A 9,700-nucleotide genomic window follows, 5' to 3' on the forward strand; every position below is an offset into this window, starting at 1 on the left:
ATCTCTTGGGCTACTTTTTACCAATGAATAGTGGGATTGACCGTCACATTATAACGCCTCCACGGCTGAAAGGGCGAGCATGTTTGGTGTGAGGGGGATTTGAATCCGCGACCCACAAATTGCGAGTCGAGCGCCCTAACCACCTGGCCATGCCGGGCCATACTTGAAAGGAAGTACTTGAGATGAAAAATTTCTCTGCACATATGCATTACTTTCTGAGTGTCAAAGTGAAATCATTGTTAAGAAAATCATTATTGGGTAAACGAGTTTTAAACTTATGAAATAAGGGGGAATAAAAAATATTTTGTTACTATCACAAGTAAAGTCATTATTATGAGAAGTATGACCCTGGGTAACTCACTTTTTAAATCTTTTAAACTGGAGTTATTATTATGACAATCAAGACTTTAAACAAGTACTCAGCATCAAAGTGTACTCATTGTTGACTGTTGTGACTCTTCCTAAACGAGCTTTTCCCGTCAAAGTGAATTCGTTATTCAATATTGTGGCTCTTTCTAAGCGAAATTTTCTGGTCAAGTAAACTTACTGTTGAACATTGGAACTCTTTCTAAATGTAATTTTCCGTCAAAGTGAATTCATTGTTGAGTATTGTGGCTCCTTCTAAACAAGTTTTTCCCGTCAAAGTGAATTCACTGATAAGCATTATGACTCTTTTTAAACTAGTTTTTTTGCGTCAAAGTGTACTTCTTGTTGAACATTGGAACTTTTCCTAAGTGAGCTTTTTCCGTCAAAAAGAACTCCTTGTTGAATATTGGAACTCTTCCTAAATGAGCTTTTTCTGTCAGAATGAACTCCTTGTTGAACATTGGAACTCTTCCTAAATGAGCTTTTTCCATTAAAGATAACTCATTATTGGGGATTGTGACTCGTCCTAAATGAGTTTTTCTATCAAAGTGAACTCATTGTTGAGTATTGCGACTCTTCCTAAATGAACTTTTCCGTCATGTGAAGTCATTGTTCACTAGAAAAAGAAGAAACATTCCACATGCAGCTCTAATATGACCCAGCTGACTAGAAAAAGAACAAAAATTCCAGGAACAGCTCTAACAAGAAACAGCTCAATAGAAAAAAATATAATAAACGTTAGATGAACATTTCTAACATGACTCAGTTCACTAGAAAAAGAAGAAACATTCGAGTAATATCTCTAATTACGATTCAGCCCACAAGTAAAAGAATGAATATTCAAGAAAAAGCTCTAACATGACTGATCTCACTAGAAAACACACACACACACACAAAACATTTGAGGAACAGCTCTAACATGACCCAGCTCACTAGAAAAATAACAAACATTCGAGGAACAGCTCTAACGTGACCCAGTTCACTAGACAAATAACAAACATTCGAGGAACAGCTCTAACGTGATCCAGTTCACTAGACAAATAACAAACATTCAAGGAAAAGCTCTAACATGACTCAATTCACTAGAAAAAGAACAAATATTCCTAGAACAGCTCTAACAGTATCAAGTTCATCGGAAAAGGAACAAAAATTCCAGGGACAGCTCTAACATGACCCAGCTCACTAGAAAAAGAACAAACATTCCAGGAATAGTCCTAAAATGACTCAGCTCACTAGTAAAATAATAAATGTAAGACGAACATTCCCAACATCACTCAGTTCACCAGAAAAAGCAGAAACATACCAAGAACATTTCTACTATAACCCGGTTCACTATATAAAAAACAACATTCGAAGAACATTTCTAACGCGAACCAGTTTATTAGAAAAAAAACAAACAAATATTCCAGGAACAGTTCTAAGATGACCCAGCTCACTAGAAGAAGAATAAATGAGACAGCTAAGTTGAAAAAGAAAAGGAACAGCTCTAACATGACATAGCTCACCAGAAAAAGAACAAACATTTCAAGAACATCTCTGACATGACCCAGCTCACATAAAAAAATATTCGAGTAACAGCTCTAACATGACCTAGCTCACTTGAAAAAGAACAAGCATTCCAGGAACAGCTCATAGTACGATCAAGTTCACCGGAAAAAGAAGAAACATTCAATTTACAACTCTAACATGTCTCAGCTCACTAGAGAAAGAGGAAACATCAGAGAAACATTTCTAACATGATAAAGCGCTCCAGTTAAACAACAACAAAAAACATTCGAGGAACATCTCTAAATTGACTCATCTAACTAGAGAAGAAACAAACATTTAAGGAATAGCTCTAACATGACCAAGCTCACTGGCAAAAGAAGAAACATACGAGGAACATCTATAGCATGACCCAACGCACTATAAAAATAGCAAACATTCGAGAACATCTCTAACATGATCCAGCTCACTAGACAACGAACAAACATTTAAGGAACAGTTCTAACATGACCCAGCTCACTAGAAAAATAACAGATATTCGAGGAACAGCTCTAACAAATTACTAAAGAAAAAATATTCGAGGAACATCTCTAATATGATCAAACTCACAAGAAAAAGAACAATAATTCGAGGAACAGCTCTAACATGAACCAGCTCAATAGGAAAACAACAAATATTCAAGGAACAGCTCTAAGATAATCCAGCTCACTAGGAAAAGAACAATAATTCCAATAGTAGCTCTAACATGACTCAGCTCACTAGAAAAAAAGAAACATTCAAGTAACAACTCTAATATGAATCAGCTCACTAGAAATGACGACACATTCAAGGAACAACTCCAACATAAATCAGCTCTATAGAAAGAGAACAAACATTCTAGGAACAGCTCTAATATGACCGAGCTCACTAAAAAAAAAACCTTCAAGGAACATCTCTAACATGATTAAGGTCTCCGGAAAAAGAACAAATATTCGAGGAACATCTCTAATATGACCGAGCTCACTAAAAAATAAACAAACATTCAAGGAACAGCTCTAGCATGACCCAGCTCACTAGAAAAAGAACAGACATTCGTGGAACATCTCTAGCATGACCCAACGTACTAGAAAAATAACAAACATTCGAGAACATCTTTAACAAAACCCCGCTCATTAGAGAAGAAAGAAATATTTAAGAAACAGCTCTCACATGACTCGGCTCGCTGGAAAAAGAACAAACATTCAAGGAAAAGCTGTAACAAGACACAGCTCACTAGAAAAAGGTGGAACATTCCAGGAACATCTCTAACATGATCAAGCACACCGGAAAAAGGAGGAACATTCCAGGAACATCTCTAACATGATCAAGCTCACCGGAAAAAGAAAAAAACATTAGAGGAACATTCCAGGAACATCTCTAACATGATCAAGCTCACCGGAAAAAGAAAAAAACATTAGAGGAACACATCTAACATGACCCAACTAAGTATAAAAAGAAGAAACATTCGAGGAACATTTCTAATATGATGAAACTCACTGGAAAAAGAACAAACATTCGAGGAACATATCTGACATGACCCAGCTCACTAGAAAAAGAACAAACATTCAATTTACAGCTCTAACATGTCTCAGCTCACTAGAGAAAGAAGAAACATCCGAGAAACATTTCTAACATGATAAAGCGCTCCGGTTAAGCAGAAAAAAACATTCGAAGAACATCTCTAAATTGACTCAGGTCACAAGACAAATAACAAACATTTGAGAAACATCTGTAACATGACTCAACGCACTAGAAAATAACAAACATTCGAGGAACATCTCTAGCATGACCCAGCTCACTCGAAAAAGAACAAACATTCAAGGAACAGATCAAACATGACTCAGCTCACTAGAAAAAGAACAAACATTCGTAGAACATCTCTAACACGATCAAGATCACCGGAAGAAGAACAAACATTCGTGGAACATCTCTAACATGATCAAGGTCACCGGAAGAAGAACAAACATTCGTGGAACATCTCTAACATGATCAAGGTCACCGGAAGAAGAACAGACATTCCAGGAAGATTTATAACATGACCCAGTTCACTAGAAAAGGAAGAAATATTCCAGAAACTTCTCTAACACGACTCAACTCATCAAAAAAATAACAAACTTTCCAGGAATAGCTATAAAATGACCCAGATCTCTAAAATAGAAACATTCGGGGAATATCTCTAGCGTGACCACACTCATCAGAAAAAAAAAATCGAACATTCGAGGAACAGTACTAACATGACGATACTCGCCAGAAAAAAGAAATAAAAGTCAAGTAACAGCTTCAACATGATCCAGCGAATCAGAAAAATAACAACCGTTGAAGTAACATCTCTAACATGACAACAGAAAAAGAACACACGTTTAAGTTATCTTTTCATCATGAACCAACCAACCAACCAGAATAACATAAACAAGATAATTTGTTTTTCGTTCTACAGCAGCCTAGGTCACATATACAAGATCAGACACTGATATTTGATGAAGACCAAGATGAAGCCAACCAAACATAATCAATTCAGACACTAAAATGCAAACAGTGTCCCAAGAGTCGGGCTGTTAACTAACTAGCCGTAATCCATGATGGTACCTTATTCCACCTAGCGGACGACACGACTAGAACTACTCCATTAGCCCATTAGGATTAGTCCGACGGTATTGCTGATGTCTGATACACAGCAGTTGCTATGGTAACATATAGTAGCTAGCCTTCCTGACGTGTTAAGTCGGAATGACGTTTTGTGTCGTGATAATTAAGCTAGAATGAGATTTGACCATATGATGAAGTTGTATGATGAAAACACTTACTTTTTTCACATTTCCTCGCATTTAGTTCTTGGGACCTGTTTTCACTGCTTTTCCCCACTGTATACGATTGAAATACACATGGTTTTATGTCGTATATATATACTCATATCATAATTATATCATACTTTCCTGGAAACGAAAATATACGAATCTTTATTTATTGTTTTAAATGTAATTTTTTCTGAACTTCTATTTAAATATATATCTATATTGAAAAATATAATAAACCTAAAATGTCTTGTAATCACTACATTATGATATCTAATAACAAAAGTTATTCTGGCTTATACCGTTGTTACATAGCACGATATGTAGATGTTTTATGCGACTGTTATCTAGTATGATGTGTGGAAGTTATCGTGTTTTATGTTATTGTTATCTAGCATGATGTATCAATGTTATCGACTTTAATGACATTGTTATACAAACATGAAGTGAGAAAGTTATCGTATTTAGTGCCATTATTATATTAAAAATATGTATGGAAGTTACCATGCTTTTATTACATTAACGTAATATGTGGAAGATATCGTGTTTTATATCATTGTTACTTAGCATGACGTACGTAAGTTGTTGTTTTATCTCTCCAATATGTAATTATATATGGAATATGTGATCATTTATGACAGTTTGACATGAGATGCGTGGAAGTTATCATTTCTTTATAATATTACCGTAAGTATATTATAGAACACTAACTGAAAAATATGGGAAAAGAAAATTGTTAGTCTAAATGTGGCATCTCTTTCATAAACATGTACAGTAGACTGGTTAATTTGGCAACGAGACACAAGATTATGACACGAACTTCAAACAGTAAACTAAACGAAGAAAGTTGTGAATTTTCAAACAAAACATCTGAGTATAGACTTGCGAGACTGATTTCACAAGAAGAAATTAATCTCAAACAGCTGTCCGTCCCTTACCACAGGACACATACACGATATATATATATGTTTTGTAGGGTGGGCTCTTTCGGATTATTCAATACAGTTCAAAAACAAACACAAAAACGAAAACTTTTTACTTATTTGTTCGTACATTTTAAAATTCAGCTTAAGTAATGTTCACTGATAGGCTTAAGTTCATAATAAACGCCAATACAACAGTTTCCCTTATTTGCTAATTTCTTGCGCTGTACACAAAGCAAAATATCTGAGAAAAAAAATCTTTCCATAAACACATACCAAATGTCGTAAAAAAACGATTAAACCAGTTTATTCTTCCTCGATACAAACTTTTAGGACACAGTAATTCCACAGTCAGTACATTTCTCGTCACTTTCAACATAACTACTTTTATAATACACGCTATAAATCACAGCGATTCACAATCTCGATAACATTTCTCTTTACGAGTACAAACACACACTAAAAAAACACAAATGCAATAAGAGAATATAACTTAAATATTTAATATAACTGAAATAATACAAAGTGAAATTAGTATTTTACAAATCAAATTTAAATAAGATTGTTATGAAAAGTGTAAGAACTACAAAATTCTTCATTATTTTTTTGCAATAAAACTTGATAAAATATTGTGGAATTTGATTTAAAATAACTCAAAATCTGGAATGCTTTATTCAAAGTTGTCACATACAGTAGCTGGGCAATGGTGTCGTAATTTTTGGTCAGACAAAGTCAATAAGAATACTAAACAACACTATGAAGAATCACACAAAGGTCTTAATAAAATTACTAAAACTACAATGTTCTCAACAAAAAGACTAAAATGTTCAATCAGAAATCAGACAAAGGTCTTAACATGAAGACTAAAGTGATCAATCAGAAATCAGACAAAGGTCTTAACAAGAAGACTAAAATGATCAATCAGAAATCAGACAAAGATATCAACAAGAAGACTAAAATGTTCAATCAGCAATCGGACAAAGGTCTCAACAGGAAGACTAAAATGTTCAATCAGAAATCAGACAAAGGTCTCAACAAGAAGACTAAAATGTTCAATCAGAAAACAGACAAAGGTCTTGTTTCGTATATGCTTGTTTGTTTGTTTCCGGTAGAAATTCTTTCCGAGGAACTTCAGCGATACAAGTCCCTTCTTGATTAAACCAGTTTATTCTTCCTCGATACAAACTTTTAGTACACAGTAATTCCACAGTCAGTACATTTCTCGTCAGTTTCAACTTAACTACTTTTATAATACACGCTATAAATCACAGCGATTCACAATATCGATAACTTTTCTCTTTACGAGTACAAACACACACTTTATATTACCGTCACTACTGTTCGCTTTTTTAATTATCTATCTATCGCTGGCTTCTCTGCCAAGCTTATATACCAACGAAGGGGGCGTCCCGAACACATCGGGCCTCCCCGATCATTCATGATCATTCGAGAAATTCATCACGTGCCACCAGCGTCACGTGACTTCCGCTGTCGTAACAATATCTAATATATCTACATATATTATTTATAATTTAGTTTTTGTTTATTATTTTATCATAATGATTATTCTGCAATAGTAGCTTAGTATGTGGACTTAGGAAAACCTACATCTCCTGAGCTGGCCGAGGAAGTATTGGGTTTACGGCCGAAAATATCGCTAATAGCAAGGATACTCATCTGATCAAACAATGCATTCTAATCATTAGAAGTAAGATAGTTTGAGCTGTATATTTCATTAGTTGTTCTCGTTACAAGATATATTTGTTTGGATCTGATCTACGTAGGTAGTTTGCTTTGATCAGAAGGTAATATTAATAATTCACCACGGTCCTTTTGTCTTCCTCGTGCGTTGTGTCTGCTTATAACTAACGAATCACTGGACTAATTATCACTAGCCCTGTCACGTATCCAGGCCCTCTCAGAGGTTCAGACAGGCTCGGGCCACTTTTATCTTTTGAGGCCCCTGGCTATGATAAAAATAAAAAATGATGACACTTGAAAACAAAATAAGACAATCATTAGCTCAAAAGAAAAGTGAAACATAATTTGAATATTTTTTATTTAACATATATTTATTAACATTATTTAACATATAATAAGTGCTTTTCTAATCTTTTTCTGTGCATTAAAACGAGTCGCGAAACTTAACATATGCAAAACAAAACAAGTGTCTAAACTTGAGGCCCCCTTTTAGCTTGAGACACGGACCAAATGGCCCCCTCTAACTAGCATTACATGTACTCTAAGATCCCCTCCACGAGGAGTGATATAGGGGGTCTGCATTTGTAACTGATCTCCTTATGTCACATCTGAGGAGCCCCTATATCTTCCCCTTGTGTTGAATGGGAACGTTAGTTAATTAATAATAAAAAGATATAAAGTAAAAGTGGTTGCTACTGGCCAATTGCCTTCCTGTGGTCGGTAGTTCAGAATAAGGTGAAACTGACAAACTTTTACGACGGAAATTCACAACTGGAGGGAGAAGAACCTGTGTTTTGACCAGTGCTAAACTCCTTCAGCGTGTGTTTAGAATGTTACAACAACGCTCGATTTTTTATAACACTTCTATTTTAATGATACCTATGACGACTCTGATGGCAACTAATTCGAAAGTTTCAATTATAACGATTTTGAAAAATATACTTTGAAATAAGAGGTAACATCAACTTTACTTTAAAAAAAATGACATGCACAACTACAAGTATAGTGATGACATCTTAAAAGACAATTAATTATAGTTAATTTCAAGGGAACCATTTGACAAAAATGAATTATTATACAAGTCAACTGAATCCACAACCAATCTCTATAACAAGAAATGTATATCCGTGATATAAACCCCCCAGTGGGATAGGGGTATGTCTACAAAACTACGACGCTAGAAAGCGGGTTTCGATACCCGTGGTGGGCAAAGCACAGATAGCCCATTGTGAAGTTTTGTTCTTAACTTAAAAAACATAATATAATCGAGCAGAAGAAATGAGTTACGATAAAATTATATATATACATATGTAATTCTTAAAATGCGATATTTTGAATTATCTCAATTATTTTCCATTTTACCTCAACCTATATAACAAAACAGAGTGCTCTACGGTGGCTCAGTGGACTTATAACGCTTAAAATCGGGCTTTGATATCAGCTTATCAGCAAACAAACGAACCTAAATAAACCATGTCATAACTTTCGTCTAACAAATGGTGTTGAAAATAATTCTGCAAGGAAAAACTCAGTATACGGAATCTAGATAAAACGTATTTTTCGGGGTAAGAGGATTTTACTTCGAAATAAAGTTAACGGCAACCAGAAGTAAGTTAAGAGTTATTTGGAAGTGCAGTTACTTGAAAGTAGCAGCGGTAAAGCACAATTTTAATTTCCTTCCGATTGGCTGCTTCCATTGAAATGTCTGCCAAATCTTACCGAATTGGCAGAATTGTTTTCCCTCTCTGGGAGTCTCGTCGTATCACGCAATCTTTTTTTTATCTTCTTTTTTCAATCAGTTTTATCTCTCCATATCAGTCTATGTGTTATGGGCGAACGTTATATAAACGACATTTTTTATTTCGTTAAAAATTTTCTGTTTTATAGATCCAGTATTTTTTCTTTGAAAAAATACACAATCATTGTTTAGGAGGCGTCAGTTCAACATAGTAAAAACAACAAAAATACCCATACACTGTATATACATGGAACGCATCTCAGAAAATAAAAAGGGTTGACTGCTTCAAAAAAAAACCAGAAAACAACGACATTGAAAATCGATGGTTAAAAATGAAAGAAAGAAAACTATCGGAATAAGCATATTTTCTTTTCTTGGCGTAAACTACACTGTCTTCAGACGGAAACTACCAATAAAGTCGTGAAAAATACATTTCAACTCATCAATAAAATAAACCCTGACTTAAGAAAAAAAGAAGTCCTGAAAGATAAGTTGAACTAAGACAAGTTTAATTATATACTTCTCTGTTTGAACCAAAATGCTATTTTCTGTTTAAGATAATATAATATCGTTATTATATTTTGAGTTTCTATCAAATTTGTTTTTCTCATTAAGATGATAGGACTTAGTTATTATTGATGGCTCACCGATAAGTTTGTTTTGTTTGTTTGTTTTTT

At 34.5% G+C, this 9,700-nt stretch overlaps 1 long non-coding RNA gene across 2 annotated transcripts in view; it reads right to left on the reverse strand.

Annotated features, from left to right (window-relative positions):
• Window positions 1-9,700, reverse strand: part of LOC106462452 — a 159,716-nt gene that overhangs the window by 4,169 nt on the left and 145,847 nt on the right. Inside the window, exon 7 of one of the 2 annotated variants that reach the window (XR_002611270.1) lies at window positions 4,674-4,730. The exons of the other annotated variant lie outside the window; for it this stretch is intronic. This is a non-coding gene — a long non-coding RNA (uncharacterized LOC106462452). The remainder of the gene's footprint in view (window positions 1-4,673; window positions 4,731-9,700) is intronic. 2 annotated transcript variants of the gene reach the window in all.

Source organism: Limulus polyphemus, unplaced genomic scaffold, assembly GCF_000517525.1.
Source record: "Limulus polyphemus unplaced genomic scaffold, Limulus_polyphemus-2.1.2 Scaffold1169, whole genome shotgun sequence".
Classification (NCBI taxonomy): domain Eukaryota; kingdom Metazoa; phylum Arthropoda; class Merostomata; order Xiphosura; family Limulidae; genus Limulus; species Limulus polyphemus.